The sequence below is a fragment of the Lissotriton vulgaris genome, chromosome 1_1 (assembly GCF_964263255.1).
Source record: "Lissotriton vulgaris chromosome 1_1, aLisVul1.2, whole genome shotgun sequence".
Classification (NCBI taxonomy): domain Eukaryota; kingdom Metazoa; phylum Chordata; class Amphibia; order Caudata; family Salamandridae; genus Lissotriton; species Lissotriton vulgaris.
The window spans coordinates 732724765-732743864 of NC_141685.1; the positions used below are offsets into that span (position 1 = coordinate 732724765).

Consider the following 19100-nt stretch of genomic DNA (forward strand, 5'->3'; position numbering starts at 1 on the left):
TTGAAGACAGGATGCTGCTTTTGCGCATGTTACTACAATCCTTTAGTTTATGCCTTTACACGAGCACTGTCGACTATGTTCGCTCTATGCCTTTTCTCAGAGTTTAGTCTGAACAATGTGTACATGGTCGATAAACAATGCCTCTTGTTATTCTGTTCTGGTCAGGCCCTAGCACCTAGACAAAACATGCCCACGCAGCTGGGCCTGCTGAAGAATCATACTTTTGACATGATGGGGATGCATGCTTGGGTGAGACACACTTGGAGAGGGACCTTTCCAGGGAGCAGAGCAACATGCACCTTTGATGTATAAAGACGATCTATGTCCTAAGGTATGGGGTCTACTGACAAAGCCCAGGGATCTTTCATTATGTAATACCACCTATTCTATCCACGGGGAGGGAGCCTAGGCAGTATAGTCCTTACTTCAGAGTCTTTGTATGATGACGTCTCCCTTTGTTATGTATGGTCTTGCTGCAATGCCAACTATATTTGTGTTCTGCATATTTACTCTTGTTGTGGCACGTATACTGCATTTTAGAGCACGTTAGTTAAAATAAATATTTTGAACTATTTCTGTGACTGTCACATTTTATTGTGGACCAGTACGAGAGTGTTGGTGAAAGGGTGGGTCTTGTTACTGCGATTATAAGAGATCCGGGAGTGTTGTGTTCTCAAATCATTAGTTTCGCCATATGTGAGTGGGAGGGAGGGGGGCGCGAATGAGACCATAGCTAGTCTGTCTTAGGCTTGTGGACACTTAAGTGGTAGAAAGGCATAGCCCCTATGCACCAACATCTTATATTCCTGTGCATAGTTCTGTGTATGTGCAGAATCCCTGCAACATGGCAACACCAACGTTTGGTCTGTTACCCCTGAGCAGCGCTTGTGCTTGTCCACAATACCCTCTCACCAATTACCGGAGACGTCTGTGGTGCATGGGCTTAACCTCCTGTATTAGATTGTATAGGTTATTCAAGCTTGAGTTTTAAAAAAGTTTTCATTTTTGTTATTCTAAGCCAGGTAGTGCGCTACCATTATTGCTTTGTTTCATCTAAGGTTTATTTATGGCTGTTGCAATTGCTTTGCATAATTGCTCATTACAGATACTGCTCATTTGATGCAACATGGGTTTCCAGTTGCTGGGGTAGACTTCGTCTTTGTTGTGAAAGCGAACCGGGCTTATCGCTTTGAAGTTTACTATTCGTGGGTTACTTTTCCAGTGGTGGATGGGGCAGATAATTACTTTAATGAGTATGTGCATGCTAATGTTCCACGAGATTATCATCCATACTATTTACATGAAGTTCCATTGATGGCTTGGGAGCCTAATATGTGGTTTAATGGAGCCCTTTATCACCCTGTTACTGCAGTCCGTTTAGGCCCCTTATGTCAATGGAGCCACATGGCCCGTTTTGGCTGGATACACACCACACCCTAATTATCGTGGTGTACCTCACGCAGAGCTGCGTCAATTACATGAAACATTAGTCCATATACACAGGTGTGTGATACAATATATGTCTCACAATTTCCAGGCGGCTCCGGCTGGAGCCCCTCCACAGCAACCGGCCCATGGAGGTATGGTTATAAGCCCCATCATGATTAATTCAGCGATGGGGAAACACCCTCAGAGTAGGGATGATTTACTGTTCTGGTTAGCTGAGAAATTTGAGCAACTCAAGGCTGTTTTTCCCAATACTTCCCCCTGTGGATAAACACAGGATCCTTACAATGAGTTTGACAAAAGGCCTTATTCCTAACGTAGCAGATTGCAATACATGGGGGACGGTGTTTGCAGCAGTGTATGCACTTTGCTTCGGCACCCCCTCCATAATCGTCCTGCCGGCAGTTATAAAGAAAGTTCAAGATGAACATGGGGCTGGTCTAGCCCTGGAGTTGGGGATGAGATTGGTGAATCAGTTTCCTATAGTCTCCGACTTGATTCTTGCTAACATAAAAGGTGAGGCTATAGCGTTGCAGGTGCGTAATAAGTTAGAAGTAGCACCAGCAGATCAACAGGGCGAATTACCAAGAATAATTGCACAAGTCTATAAAATTTTGGGTCTAAATAATTTGGGGGTTAGATCTTTTAATCAGACTCAAACTAAACCCCCCTCTTGAGAAGGAGGGACGGCCATTCTTTCCTAAAAAGAATTGGAATAAAAATAAAACAACAACAGCAGAAGCAAGGGTCGCGTGCTTGTTCACCAACATCTGAAGCTTGAGAATAAATATGATTTACGAGACCGCTCTAGAATTAAAACGCCGTGAGAGGTTCCAGGTGCCTGATCCTCACTCTCCTCGTTCCTTTCAGGACTCGTCGGATCAACAGTGCTGTGGAGGGGAGCGACAGTATCGTAGAAAAGGCGAGACCGCGCAGCAGCGACGGGATCTGCCATGCCAGTTTGATGTTAAAGCCAAACTGCAAGGACAACCTCAATTTGGAGCCCCGTTTCAGAAGAAAACAGTTGCAGCTGTAACAGCAAAATATGCCTCAGACGGTGAGAACCCGGCTCCCCGATTGAAGATGGGCTGTGACCCTCCTCGACAGTGGGGCGGAAGTTACCATAGTACGGGAGGTACTGGTGGTGAGAGCAACTGACACTTTCATTACAGTAGAAACAGCGGATACACGAGTTGCTCCCCTAAACAGAGTATATGAAATAGTCCTTCATATTGAGGGTGACATAGAACGTACAATTAGGGGTATCTTTTCGGACACTCTTACCTCTTCATAGGACAAACTACTGGTGGAGGCAGACTGGCTACCTCCGTTCCTTTTGGCTTCTTCGCAGGGGAGGACGTGATACTTCGAGTTTTTCGCGTTATGGGCCAAAGGAGGCTAAACATGACTATGCATCGTAATGGGCATTGGCCAAGGCGAAGGCTGTGTATCGTAATCAGGTGGGCTGGGACAAAGATTCCCCAGCACATGAAATCCCTTTATGACCAATGCCACAACCACAGGCACAAAATCCGATCAGACATGAAGCAAAATAGTCAGCAAATTAAATTTTAACCCAATTGGAATATTAGGGTCTAATTGAACTTTGTTTCATCCATGAATAATCCTCTTTTTCCGATATCGAAACCTCATAGTTCATATCGCATAGTATTGTATTACAGAAATTCGAACAGTCAGGTTCGTACCTTTGCAGTACAGAACACTCACAGCTCTGCGCTTGTAAAACAATATAGTCCGAAAAAAAGTATAAAAACACTTTGGATAGTTCCAATGGATTCTACAGTCAGAATTTGGCCCCTGAGAGCCGTGACTGCATCGCATTCATCGCAGTTGGAAATCAGAAAAAAATTACGCACCTGCCTATGGGCTATGAGAACAGTTCTGGTGTGTTTGCTGCCGATGTGGTGTCTCTTTTGCGTGATATTGACCTGGATGCATTCTCTTACGTCAATGACATTTATTTGATGGATGATTAATTAATACCGCATCTGGCACGTGTAGATCGCATGATAATGTCTTTTGCAAGTTTAGTTTGCAAATAAAATGTTGCCAAGTCTCACATCGCCTTCTTGGTGGTGCTCTTTTTGGGTTATGAACTCAACAATGAAGGTAGGGGTTAGCCCCCCACTTTCTGGAGAAATGTGCACAACTGTAACCTCCATCAACTCTGAAAAAATTACAATCTTTGCTGGGTTTTCTAAATTTCGGAAGGATTAACTTTCCTGATTATGCCCAGCGAATCAAACCCTTATATGCATTGATACAACCCACATATTTCTCCTCAAGCTGGCTGCAGGAACATACTGACATTCTTGAGTTGTTGCAGTCTGATCTGCTTGCGACCAACTTCTTGTTAACTTGTGACAGCACGACTAAGTTGGTCATACGGATTGTGCCTGGTACGGGGGGTTCACTTCTTTGACATTTAATGAGGGGGATACAGTCCCCATTGCATACAAATCGCATTTGTACACTTCATCAGAGATGCGCTTTTCCACTACTTAAAGATTCTTACTGCTGTACAGATGTCGATTCTTAAAAAACGCTCTCATGTGCAGGGTAAACACATTCTCATGGTCTCGCCCGTGCCTACGTTAGAAGCGGTCACAAAGGCAAGAGTCTCAAATTCAAAAGCAGCACACCTTGTTGGATACAATGGGCGAGTTCAGTGACATCAGCTAATGTCACTTTTATCTTTGCCCCCTGGTTGCAGATGCAAGAATTTTTGAAGTACGAACAAGTTCATCCTGCCCCACAATCTTAACCTCCTCTTGACCAATACACTTGTATCATTTACACCAATGGTTCTGCTCAGCCAGCCGTTGGTTCTAAGCATGCTTACTTGGCAGCCTGTGCTATAGTAGCTGGCTCTACGGTTGACAGTGAGTTTCAGTCTTCCGTCATCCACACACTTGGAGACTGTACGGCTCAGTTGGCTGACTTACGCGCATTGATCTTGGATCTTTAGACATCGAGAAGGCCTTGGACAGCCTCGAGTGGGGATACCTGTATGAGGTGATGCGACGCTTCGGACTGGGGGACGGATACATAAACTGGACCAAGGTCCTGTACACTGACGCGGTAGCAAGAGTTCGAGTGGGTACTCTGATCTCGAAGCAATACCCGGTCAGGCGTGGCACCAGGCAGGGATGTTCCCTATCTCCACTCTTGTTCGCCTTGGCGATGGAACCCTTCGCTGCGGAGGCCAGGCTAGGCCACTACTATGCTGGATTATCATTTAGGGGCAGGCCGCATTTCATTTCTTTGTACGCAGATGACCTGCTGATGTTTCTGGCCAATGCGGGCCCTGAGCTCGAAGGAGCGCGGCGGCTACTAGGGCGGTTCGGCCGGTTGTCGGGCCTGAGGGTTAACTGGCCTAAATCCTGCCTGTTCCCCCTGAGATCAGGAGAACCGTGCCCACTCACCGCGCAAGAACTTAGATGGGAGCCGCAATGTCTGCATTATCTGGGGGTCTATGTTGATCATACCCCAGCTGATTTGTTGGAAGGTAACATCACCCGTTGTATTAACGCCCTACGGGGGTCCATGGACTTTTGGTCGACTCTGCCGTTATCCCTGGCTGGTAGGATTTCCCTGCTCAAAATGGTGGCCCTACCCAGGCTTTTGTATTATTTTAGGACACTCCCGGTGTGGATCCCGAGCTCTATCTTTAAACGCCTGAGGTCCTTGGTCATAGCGTTCTTTTGGGGCACGGGAAGGAGGCGCATAGCGCTCGACACCCTGCTGCGCCCCAAGGACGAGGGAGGAATGGCGGTGCCGGATTTTGAAGGGTACTACCTGGCTGCGCAGTTGCAGATTTTTACCCAGGAGGTGGCGAGAGTGTATAGAGGCCCTGAGGACGCCAGAGGAGAAGGCACCCCGCGGCATGTTTTGGCATACATCGCGCTACACCAGAAGCTCCGGGTAGGAGACCTGACGGTCGAGGAGCAGACGTTCCGGCTTTGCTGGGACCGGGCCCGCAAACGGGCGGGAGTCCGCCTTATGTATGCCCCTGAAATCCCGTTAGGGATGGTCACGGCCCTCCCACATGGAGGGGACTGGTCTCGCTTGCTAGGTTGGGAGGAGGCGGGGATACAAATGTTGGGTGATCTTTATGAGGATGGGGTGTTGCTGCCGTTCCAAGATTTGCAGGAGCGTTTCGACTTGCCGAGGGGCGACTATTTGTTACATGCAGCGGTCACAGGCGCTATGCAGGCCCACTGGGGGGAAGGGTTGCAGGAGCCGGGCACCTCTATGGCCTGTCAATACGCGATGATGGCAGCGGGGACCTTTAAGGCGGTCACTTGCTTGTACTCTAGAATGCAGCGGGAGGCCTTGCAGCCATTGACGGCCCTGAAGACCAAGTGGGAGCTGGACCTTCAAGTGGAGATACCTGACACGACCTGGGGCCAGTTGTAAAGGCGAGCACGGAAGAGCTCGAGAAACGCCAGGTTTCAATTAATCCACTTTTATGTGATTCACAGGGCATACCTTACACCTGGGAAGATACAACAGTATTTTGGGGTAGACAACGCTGCTTGCCCCAGATGTAATACTGTAGGGGCGGACCTGGGTCACATGCTGTGGGACTGTCCTTCTCTAGGAGAATACTGGCAGGAAGTTGGGCGGGCCCTTAACAGCGCGACAGACAGGGATGTCCAGTACACTAAGGCGGTTAGTATCCTCCATTGGTTCCCACACACGCCTAGGAATAAGAACACTAGCAAATTTATAGACTTGGGACTTATTCTGGCCAAGCGAGAGATTACGAGGAACTGGAAGTCGAGAGTGGGGCCCACATATAAAAGATGGTATGGGGAATGCCTGAGGTGGGCTGCATGTGAAAGTACCCTGAGGTACCAGATGGCCTGGAGGATGAACGATGAGAAGGCTCTGGAGAGGGCTACTGCATGGCAAGTGATGGTACAGGCGCTCCGGGATATGGACGCTGAGGAGCTGGAGGGCGGGAGTGAGCTGGATGGGGCAGGCCCTGTCACTATGCAGGAGAGCACACCTTAGCGAAAGTCGATTCCTCCTACAACACACACCAGACACTTTTACACTGATGTTCGACGCAGAGCGACCACGGGGGAGGGTGGGTAGGAAGCTGGAATTGGCGGGCTGTTGGGGAACCAAAATTGGGGGAGGGGGAGGGGTGAAAACCACAAAAGCAACCCAGCAATATTTGCCGACTGATACTGTCAGACAAGGTAAGATGATACGGGAGGCATTCATGGATACGGCCGCCCGCACCAGAAGGAGGGTGGACCTCCCAGAGAAGAACGAACTAGATCATAATAATCTTGTACATGGTGTATTTACATTGCTGATTATTCTGTCTGTACAATTATATTGGTGATGCAATAAAAATGATGTTAAAAAAAAAAAAAAAAAAAAATTGATCTTGAATTCGCTGGCCCAGATGTACTTACACTTAATAGTGTGAGATTCTTTCTATTGTGTACAATCCTTTATTGACCATCTCCACTTTTTGTCTCAAAACGACTATCGTGATTCTAAAGGTAGCGCAATTAAGCATAAAACGCTTTGGGTTCAAGTGGCAGCTCTAAAACGGGCTTGCCGCTCACTCATGTTATACATACTCTTGGCCATCATCTTGTGGTAGCACATGCTGTTGGTAATTCTTTGGCTGATAAAGCAGTCAAATCTGCAGGTGCCACGTGTTCTGTTGCAGCAGTTACAAGGTCCATGACTAAAATTAATAATTACATTCTTGCAGATATAGCTGCGACGAAAGATAGGACTATGATCCCACAGGGTTTTACCGCTATGTACTCTTATCGTATATCACCTGAGCAAGTTCCATTTGCTAGAATTCCGGCAGTTGGGGGTTGGCTGATTCCCAACGAGGACCGTAGGCTTCCGTTGATCATTGCCGCGCATGAAGGCATGGCATCTGCACATGCTGGAGTTTCTGCAACAGTGTCTCTCTTGCAGCAGTGTTTCTGGTGGGGTGGTTTGTACAGACAAACTGGTAATTAAGTTCCATCTTAAACCATCCCCAATGGCACGGCCACCACACACGCAGCTTTACATTTCAAATCAACCATTTCAGTGTATTTATCTAGATCGCTGCGGTCCTTTGTCCTCATGACACTGCTTATAAACATATTTTGGGTGCAGTGGTTTCATGCACTAGATTCCGGTGGGTTTGGCTGCAACGCAGTGCTGACGCTCGAAATGTCATAAGAGATTTGCGTGTCTTTGTCTGGACATATGCGTGTGGCACATTCTATTCTGACCAAGGTCCAGTGTACGCCTCTAGGATGTACAAGGATGCGATGAAGTCCATGGGGGTGCTACTGCAGTTTCCGTCTTCAAACCGGCCTGAGGGCAATTCTGAAGTGGCGCGAATGAACCGTGACTTACAGCAATCTTTGACAGCTAGAGTCTTAAGTACTAGCCGATGTTTGGCTGAATGAACTATATGGTGTTCAACGTGCATTAAATAATCTCCTAAGATCTCTGGGTGGGCGGACCCCTTATGAAATGCTCTTTTGCGTCACAATGTTTAGGCCAGACCTGGATAGTCTAGACGATGCGGCGGCTGACACAACCTTTGACATAGATACATTCTGCTATGTTACTGGATCTACAAAAGACTCAAAATACTTTTGCAAAGTCTCAGTTGCACTCGCCAGACAAAGCTGCAGTACGGATTCCTGTTACAGGTTTGCTTCCTAGAGTTGGTGATCTGGTCGGGAGAAGATAGAAAACAAAAAAGAATTTGGTCCAGTCCCGGTACTTGGATTAAAGTGTACTCTTACAGTAATTTTGCCTCCATTACCTGGACGCAAGGAGAATCGATACATTTCCATTGAGCATGTCAAGCTGTACCATTTGGCAAATACCGAATAGTAAGCCTAAAACAGTCCCACGGAGGATGTTTCACTTACTGGAGTTCCATTGCGACAAGACCGTGAAGTGGAGACCACAACTGATGTGTTGCCAGTTCGGTCATTAACTTCAACTGCTACTCCTCATGATTATGCCTCGCCACAACTGGAGCTTACCGTGGACATTCCTGCTACTACGCTCTAGTCTACTTTTAATGCTGATCAGCCCCCATTGTTTCGTTTAGGTACTAGTGGTTATTACATAGACAGAAAACTTTTCTTTAACTTCATCATCCTCTTCATCTGCTTCAAGTGTGGAGGAACCCCCAAGTCGTATATGCATTTTATTTTCATGGCTCCGAAGAACTTATCTGGTTTTGTTGTATGGTTTGTGGGCCCTTTTCCGTGTATGTTAAGTTAGCATGACTTATTCGAAGTTTAAACACCATTTTTCCCCTTTGCTGCTTTTGCATATGACACTGCTTAGCTGTTTTTGCTGACTTAGCTTGGATGAAGGTCTATACATGGGAAACGGGTTGTTTTTCAACATCTCTAGACATACATCGTATCCCCAGTCTGTACAGTGAGTGCTAAGCCGCCAAGGTTATCATAACTAACCCTGGGCATAATACTACGCTAACGAAGCATGCAAAGTTTGTACTAATTCGCACTTCGCAAATTGCACGTAGTACAGTACCAAAACTGTGAATAATCACGTAGCGTAGCAGCTAAATCAACAATATCCTCAGATGATTTGAAAAAGCAATTTTACATGCTTAAAAGTATGTAACCAATTCACAAGAGTGAACATTTACAAAAAAACATTAGGCAATGAGAGAGCTGATGATTTTGGGGTCCCCCCTAACCTAGGGGGAGAACCAAGCATATGCCTTGAACAGAAAGAGCATAAACAAAAAGCACATTTTGTTGAACTTCAGTGGTGGTCCCATCCTCTTAGGACCACCCCAAGCAGTTATTGGCAAAAAAACAATCCCAACCAAAGGCCCTGCAAAGCATTATGGGACGAGATTAGCAGTGGGCAGTGAATATTATAGTATCCAATATCAAAATAATTCTACAAAGAGCTGCAGTTCAGCTAGTCGTTGCTTGATGTCCCTCACGAGTCAAATGCAAAACCATTGAAACCCTTTCATCAAGCATTTGCATTTTACTCGTGAGGGACATCTAGTAACCACCAGTTGAACTGTAGCTCTTGGTAGAAATATTTTGATATTGGATACTATATAATATTCATTGCCCACTGCTAATCTCATCCCATAATGCTTTGTAGGGCCTTTGGCTGGGAATGTTTTTTTGCCAATAACTGTGCTTGGGGTGGTCCTAAGAGGATGGGACCACCACCAAATCGTTCAATAAGATGTGATTTTTTGTTTTCAAGGCATCTGTTTGGTACTCCCCCTAGGTTAGGGAGGATCCCAAAATCATCACCTCTCTCACTGCTTGCTAATTGTTCAGTTTCACTTTTGTGAAAGTACTATATTGTAATTTAGCATATAAAGATAGAGATACTTATTTTATCTTAACTGGCACTGTGCAGGATGCCATTTGCAATTATTTAGCAATTTTTTCACAGTGCAGACAGGTACACAGTGTCATCAGCTACGCTACGCAGACTACGTGAAGTTCAAAGTATACTATATGAAGCTACGTGTAGTGCTGCTACGCAAACTACGCCCGGCTTAATCATAACGCGAGCCTGTTTATTGGCTTGTCCGTGTAACACATTCTAGACACAATTTGGCAGCTGCAAGCCGAGTAGGATTCTGGCGCCTTTATCATAGCACACTTGGAAAATTCCAGGCATGCAGAGAGACTAACTGATCCGGATGTAATTTACACTTACTGAGCGCACAGGTAAATGAGATCCCCCTAAGATAACTCCAGAGACCTTCTATAGTTTTATAATACATAGTTCCTAGATAGGGAGGGTGTTTTAATTAGGCTCTTTTATCACCTGTTTGCACTATCATTGTAACATGATTCCTCCTTTTGTATTTTATGGAATTGTAACCATGCTGTCCGTATTATCATCCATATGCATGCTGATGTTGATTAAAATACTACGCTTGAGATCACGTCGTTAAAATAAACATTTTACCTTACCGTGTCTCTATTTTACTCCTGTTGTGGACTGGTATGAGCGTATAACAATGAAGGGGTTGCCAATGCACTCAATCAACAGTGGAGCAATTGTTATGTAACATACAACGTTCAGTACAAAAATCAAAGTGACAAAAGATTTTCGGAAACTCCAGTGGAAGAGTGGTTCGTTGGAGTCCTTTAATAAGTCAAACAGCCAGCCGACACGTGTTTCATCGCTATTGCGAATCCTCAGGGCTAAATGGCTGTGTCAAGATCAAAAGGTCGCACAGCTGGTGATAATTCCAACCCAGCCGGGCCCGTGACCGTCGATGTGCAAGATGAAGAGACAGCAGGGTACTGGTCTCCGCATTCTAGTATTGTCTAGTGCTTCTTTATTGCTGTTTCGATATGGCTGCGGTTGATATCCCAGCTCACAGTTGTGTAGCTGTGTGTAATCACTTGCAGCAATACCTCGTTTATCTTGAGGGACAGGCAGTGATTTTTGTAGTCTCTGCTGACGTTGCGTACCCGTTTGAATTGTATTACTCTTGGGTCACATTTCCTGTAGTGGATGCTGTTTCTGGTGTTTATCACTCGTATACCCCCGCTGATTCTCCTGCAGTGTACGCTCCATATCGGACAGTAGAAATTCTGATTTCGGTTTGGCAGCATGCCGTTTGGTTAAATGGCGCCCTTCCACACGTTACTACAGCGGTCAGACAAGGACCGTTGTCCATTTCAGGCGCTACTTGGCCTGTGTTGGCTGCTTACACTCCGCATCCCCAGGCGGGTGCTTTGACAGCTCAACAACTCCGACCCCTGTATGCCTCTTCAGTCGCAGTTATTAGGCATCTGGTTCACTAGATTTCTCGCAACCTCCCGGGTGGGGCCCCGGCTGGTGCAGCGCATCCAGTTGGCGGTGGCGGACTCAAACTTAGTCCTGTCATGGTTAATGCGGTCATGGGCAAGCGTCTCCAAGATAAGGAAAAAAATGCCTTTTTGGCTTGCAGAGAAATTTGACCAACTGGAAGCAGTGTTCCCAAATACGATACCTGTGGAGAAGCATAGGATTCTCACCGTGAGTTTGCAGAAAGACTTAGTGCCTGACGTAACAGAGTGTACAACTTGGGGGTGATTTATGCAGCAGTCTACACTCGGTGCTTTGGCACCCCGTCAATGACTGTTTTGCCCACTGTGATCAAGCGTGTTCAGGATGAGCACGGGCCAGAGGCAGCAGTGGAATTGGGAATGCGCCTCATGAGAGCGTTTGATATGGTACGTGATCTCGTCCTTGCTAATCTCAAGGGAGATGCTGTAAGTTTCCAAGTCTCTAATGCTCTGCGCGAGGTGCCTGATGCCGACAAACCCCGTCAGTTACCGAAAATTATTACGGAGGCTTATAAGACTGTGGGACGTAATAGTTTAGGTGTTAAGCCTTTCGCGAAGAAAGAAAAACAACAGCAAGCTCAGCAAGGGTAATCTGATAAGGATGACCGCCTGAAAGTTCAGAAACAAAATTGGAGTAAGAACAAAAAACAGGGGAAGCAGCAGAAACAGGGTTCCCGTCCCGCTTCACCTACATCTGCCCCTGTTGAGTGTAAATATGATTTGCACGACTGCAGTACTATTAGGTCGCCTGATAGGTTTCAGGTTCCTGAACAGTGGCGGCTCCTCTATGGGGGCGTTTGGGCGCCGCCGCCCCCCTGCTTTCTCGCCATGCGAGAAGGCAGGAACAAATGGTAGTTATTAACTACCATTTGTTTCTGCCTTCTCGCACGGCGAGAAAGCTCACGTTCCTGAATAACAGTGGGAGGGGTTTCTCGAGGGCAGGGGGGAGTGGCTTGCCCACTTTTCTTCATACGGACTGCTTGGGCAGCCTGAGGCCGCCCAAGCAGTCAGTATGAAGAACAGTGGGAAAGCCACTCCCCCCTGTCCTCAAGAAACACCTCCCACTCTCCCTGTTCTCTCTGTATGCTGCAGCATACAGAGAGAAATTACGTAGGTGGGGCAGCCGGCCCTACCACTCACAGCGCTGCGCTGTGGTGGAGGGGAGGGAGACTGCCTGCCGCCTTCCTGATGACGTTCACTGCTGCAGGGATTGAAAAAGACGACGGCGGGAATCGTGGAGTCTCCATAATGGTAAGTTCGAACTTTACTTTTGCTTTTTGTATTTATCTTTTTTTTCCCCTTAAAACCCTCCCGCCTTATCCCCTTCGGGCTGCGACGACCCAATTCTCCCCTCCCCCCCCCCCGTAATGCTGGCTGCGACTGATGTTTGGTGTACACTTATACGTGTGACTCTGCCGTACAGATCAGAATTTGAAAATCGGCTGCACACACCTTATTAGAGGGGACGCTAATTAATTGAGGACCGCTCATTATAAAACGTGCACCGCGGTTGTTTTGACCTTCAGGGGCCTGTGGACCTTTTTGCGCCTCAAATCGTGTGATAGGATGAGATGTTCTCTCGTATGGATTTCCCAAATGGGGCCAAACCAGTGTGATTTGTGCAAGTGCGTAGCAAAAATTATTCGCACTTCGCGTTCTTGCATTGAAGATGTATTTATTGTTTGCACTTTCTTCCTAGGCACTTTGACCTTTTTTACAATACAGTGTCGTCGGATTCCGATTTTCATCCGATTAGGCAGCTTAATAGGTAAGGCGCACAGTGCACCTTATTGACATTTATGTAAAGCTTAATAAGGACCCTATAGTTGGGACACGCTCAACGAAGGGAGTGTGTGTTGGGATATGTAGTATAATTACGTTAGATGTACACTTATCCGTGTGACATTGTTGTACAGATTAGAATCTCAAAATCGAGATCCCATATTTTTATAGATATAGTAGACACACTTTACCTTCAATTGCAATTGCATCAGATGTGAACAATAATATGTGAAGCTTGGTTCTATATGGCCTGGGCTCAGGCAGCAAGTCTCTCCCATAGCAATCTTTTTCTCTCTCTCTCTCGTGTTCTCCTCTCCTTAGCCTAAGGTGAAACAGATGGTCTGGTATTGGGTGCCATATTTATCTAGCAACTGTCTATTTTTTTGCAAGTCGGCTCACTGGGCCCCCCCCACAGACGCCCGAGCAAGAGGGAGCAGCCACAGCTCACTTTCAGCAGAGGGCAGAGCCTGCCATGCACGCTGTGAAACAGGCAGAGCATGTATTACAAAGGCAAGCCTTTAGGATAAGAGGGGTAAAATTGGGAAATGTGCAGGAGAGAGGCTGCAGAAAGACATTGCATTCCTTGCTCGTTTTTTATCGAACTTAATTAGCAGATGACTCCCATCACAGCAGCCAATGATCAGGGCCTACAATAAATAACTATAGTATTCCGGGAATTGTGGTCCGAGTTCACGTCAAAGGAAGTGTGGACTAATTCTATACAACAGTAGTTCATAGAAGCAGAAGCGCAGCTTGGTTCTTTAATGACCTCCTGAGTGCTGGGGCTCATAAAACAGAAACATTCGGAATCACTCATGAGTTTTGATTTATAGGTGAAACACACCTACTAGGAACAGAAGGCATTAATCCTTCATTGTGCACCCTCGGTTTAATATTCATACCCTCATTAATGGTAGTTAGTGTATGATAGATTGCCACCCTGACACTCGGAGGCCAAGTTTTGAGTCACTTCTCGCTGAGCTATGTTCGGGCCAGTGTTCCTAATGGAATGTGCAAATTCATAGACCAATAAACGCACGTGTTCAGGTATTCAGACCTGTTTGCAATCCATGTCTGCGTATTTATTCTTCCACAAAGCTAAGTCTCAAGTAAATGTAGCCTTGCTTGATGATCGTATAGCTTGTTCAGCACCAAAAGGGGGTCATTTATCTAAGTTGGCAATCCAGACGATATGTACAAGTAGTAGTTTGTGTCACTCTTCAGATTACAGAGGTGCTACGCTGTCCAGAGTCCAGGAGGTAGGTACTGGGCGGGTAGATATACTATCACAGTACAGATCAGGCAGGTACTTGTCCAGGGGTAGACATAAGCTGACAGAACAGAGGTTACACCACACAAGATGCTGCATCTAAGTCTTCCCAGTCTAGGTATCGCATTCATGTGGCAGTGAAATGACATGAAAGATCACTTGATGGAATACACACGTGAGATATAATGAATATGTCAGTAGAATAACGTAAATTATTGAACAGGGTCAGTCTGGTGTTTTGAATTTGTGATACCCCCAACCCCCTGTCATAGACCAAATGTTGTCTGCTGGAGTAACAATAATATTAAAATGGACCGGTCTGTATTTTTTAATATTAACTGTGATGAGTTTACGCCTCACCACTTTCAAAAGTCACCAGCCACCACTGTTCCTGAACAACGTTCCTCATTCTTTGCAGGAAACATCGGTTGCAACCACCGGTGGAGGAGGCAGCTGCAGAGGTCAAGATGCCCAACAAAGCCGTGAGCAGCCTCGTAAGGCTGACAGAAAAGGCAAGCAGGACAAGACACCGCGTCAGAGTCACCAGTTTCAGAAAAAGAAAGTTGCTGCTGTAACAGCGAGATATGCCACAGATAGTGAGAGCGCAGCTTCGGAATCTGACCCTGCTGGATAGCGCGGCTGAGATCATTCGAGAGGCGCTGCGTCCACTACTGAAGGTGACAGCGACTGACACCTTTGTTGTTGTTGAGACAGCAGACACAAGAGTGGCTCCCCCCCGACAGGCTTTATGAAATAGTCCTTGTGATTGAAGGTGACATAGACCATAAAAGGGGTCTTTTGGGAAAATCTAACGACTACTTATGACATTTTGTTGGCGGTGGTCAACTGGCCCCCACTGTTTGTTTTAACCGCTCCGCAAGGGGAGGAGATGATCCTCCCCGCTTTCGCTCACACTGTGCTGAAGGAGCAGGCACTGCATTTTGCAAAAGATGGGGCTATGGCGCTTGCGCCGGAGTTGTACCGTACTCATTGTGGATGGGACAAATCACCCCCTCGACATGAGATCCCTTTGCGGTCGGTGCCACAGCCACAACCCCAAAACCCCAAACGGCGTGAGGCGAAAGCCTCTGTAGCCGAAATCCTTGAACAATTGGAGTATCAAGGTGTTTTTGAAATGTCTGTGTCTCTGATGAATAACCCACTTTTTACTGTGACCAAGCCCGATGGCTCGTACCGTTTGGTATTGGATTACCGCCATTTAAACTCACATTGTCGTACGTGTGCGGTGCAGAATACTCACAGCTCTGCTCTAGTGGATAGTCTTGTGCGTAAAAGGTTCAAAACTACACTTGACATTTCCAATGGCTTCTTTGCCCATAACTTGTACTCTTTTAGTAGCGAGTGGACGAGTTTTACCTGTGGCGGCAAATAGAGTCAGTTTCTTCGTTTGCCCATGGCATGGGCTACTAGAACAGTCCAGGAGTTTTTGCTGCCCGTGTTGTCTCTCTGCTTGAGAGGCTCGACGAAGATGCATGTTCGTATGTGGATGACATTTATCTCACAGACGACGAATTATGGCGGCATCTGTGCCGTGTTGACCGCATAATTTGCCGTTTTCCGGACTTTGGCTATAAAATCAACTTTGCAAAATCGCACATTGCAGAATACACAGTGTTGTTCCTGGGCTACAAGCTCAACAACGAAGGTAGAGGCTTGGCTCCTTACTTCTTGGAGAAATGCGCTCTTTTGCGCGCTCCTACAACGCTGAAAAAAATTACAATCCCTAATGGGCTTTTTGAATTTTGGTTGTACATACATTCCGGAATATGCCCAGGGTGCAAAGCCGCTTTATGCGTGGATACAACCTACTGTCTCCAAATCGTGCTGGCTGCCAGAACATTCAGCCATCTTGCAATTTTTGCAGGCTGACCTACTTTAATCTAAATTCTTGTCGACTCGTGATAACCACACGAACCAGGTGATAAGAATTGTGCTAAGGGAGGTGGGTTTCACGTACCTCACTTTTAATGAGGGAGACACTGTACCTATTGCTTACAAGTCACACCTGTACAGTTCGGCAGAGTTGCGGTTTTCCACTGTGGAAAAAGTTTTGACATCAGTGCAAATGGCGATTCTTAAGGAACGTGCACTGTCGCAGGGAAATGCATTGTGGTTGCTTCTCCGTATCCTGCCTTGGAGGCAGTGACAAAGGCCAGTGTACCTAATTCCAAGGCTTTGCACCCTCGGTGGATCCAATGGGCTACATACTTGACATCCCCGGATGTAACGTTAATTTTCAAATCCTCTTTGCAGACTCAGGAGTTTTTGCAGTATGAGTTTGTTCATCCTGCTCCACTGACTACGCGTCTATTGGAGGATGTGGATGGTGAATTCAAGTCCGATGTCCTGCATACAGACATTAGGGGACTGTACTTCCCAATTAGCAGAACTATGTACTCTGATGCTTGCATTGGAGTACGCAGACCCCAGTGTGACTACTCTTAATGTAAGCGATTCCTACTACTGTGTACAGTCTTTCAATGACAATCTACCCTTTTGGACTCAAAATGATTATTGTGACTCCAAAGGTTGCACAATAAAACAAAGTGAACTGGGTTCGAGAGGCAGAACTTAAAAGAGCATCTCTCACTCGTTTTTGTAATTCATACTCTGGGTCATCAGCGCGTGGAAGTACACGCCTTTGGCAACTGTCTCGCAGACGAAGCTGCAAAGACAGCAGTAGTAACATTTGCAGTGGCAGCGGTTACACATTCCAAAAGTAAGATTGATGATGACATCTTGGCAGCTATTGCCGCAACTGAGAAGGGAGGTAATTATCCTAAGGGTTTCCCTTCAAAGTACACTTATCACTTAAGTCCCGATAAGGTTCCTTATGTGAGAATTAACGACGTTGGTGACAGACTGATTCCCAACGCGGACCGCGGACAGGCTTTGATTACAGCAGCCCATGCAGGGATGGCTTCGACACATGCCAGCGTGTCAGCTACTGTATCTCTATCTACCAACAACAGAAATAGCAATGGGTCAACAGAAATAACTAACTGTGTGTCTGTGAGCTACAGACGCGAAATCAAACCTCGGGTATTTTTATGGTGAGAAAAAATATTCCCATCAGATTACAGACCTGTACCACCCTGCATCATTTGGGATCCTTCACCATGAAGGTAAGTGGTTATACCCACGGTAGATTTGGCAGATTGCAGCCCAATCTAATGAGTATGTCCCAGAGTGAGTATGGTGTATTAAACATCAAGTGGTAATCTGACTAGCAGTGCTAAACGAGTGAAAAATAATAAGTGAATAGTGTGAAAAACTCATAAAATTGGGTAATGAAATGGTGAAAAAGCAATTTTAATGGATACCTATTCACTCCCAAATTTTAAAAGCAGTGCATAGTAGTATAAACAAATGACTACTAAGGTAGATGTTGGGTCGACATGTTTCTGCAGTTAAATCGGGGCCATGTGATCTCCTACTGCTTCTTCAGGACCGTGACTAATGCTACTGCTAGATATAAAGTGAAATAGTGAAAAATAATAAGAGGAGATATACGATATCACCTGGAATTCGCCTGTTGTGGTCCAATAGGCACCGAAAGAGAACAGACAAACACAAAGACAGACACAGAAAGAGAACACATACACATATCAATTAATAGTGTATAATTTCTCAACAAAATGCCATCTGGATATAATAATCATTCAACGAGCAAGGTTGCCAAATTCTGTTAAAGTAACTCAGGTGATATTGTATCAGTTTATTTACATTCTCACTCACCTAATTTCTAGGGAATGCTCGCCCCACCTCACCTGGCCACAGCGCAGGTAAAACGGAGCACCGCTCTGATAGAGAGAAGAGAAGGTATTAAAGGAAGGATTAGCAAGCTGCAACATCTAGATCAGACGAACTGCTCTGATAACGAGTAATCTTGTTCGTGTATCTATTTTGAACTTTCTTTGTATTTAACTCATGCGTTAAAAAGATCATAGCGCAGTAGTTATCAAAACCGCAGAGAACTACTGATAGTTGGTATGGGTTTCCATGATGAGGGGCAATTGAGATATCGCTGCCATTTTACGTTACAGTGGGCTAAATATGGGCCATAGCTGTTTGCAGATCGTATTTCAAACGCCACTGAGACGCGTTATATTTGTTAGGCTCATAGAGTTACAAGTTGAATTTAGAAAAGCCCGCAAAGGTTGTTGCGACTTCTTCGCGAGAGCCATAGTAAAGGTATACGAGTCAGGTTGTCTAAAATGCTCGTGTGCCGGCCAGCACTTAACTGTCCGTCGATACCCCAGACGTCCTTCTGGGCTGTCTATGGGGAGGTACCGGACGGGAAAAGCGGCTGCCATTATATCGAGCCCCTTCCTCTTCCTTACGAATTCGACGTCTCGCGTGTCCTCGTGCGTGAAGTTAAGGAAACATGGGAATTGTAGTTAGTTCTACATGGGGATCGATTGAAATTAATTATTCTACCGCTATTTCTTCGGCACCATGTATGAGTGCCCTACACTCATTGGGGTTGTAGTTAGTACTCGTCGGAACTTGCCCACAGATAATGATACAGCCAGGCTAACAGCACAGACCATATTTAGAATACGCTTTCAATTAATATGCAGGTAAAAAAATATCACATTACTGCTCTATACTCCTCTGTGCCATGACTTAAACGAAAATACACCGCTAATCTGTATCTCGTTGCAGGTAACAAATATCACATTACTGCTCTATACTCCTCTGTGCCATGA

The 19100-nt window shown here is 46.0% G+C and overlaps 1 pseudogene; it reads left to right on the forward strand.

Moving 5' to 3' along the window:
• Positions 1 to 19100, forward strand: part of LOC147747727 (uncharacterized) — an 83625-nt pseudogene that overhangs the window by 12058 nt on the left and 52467 nt on the right.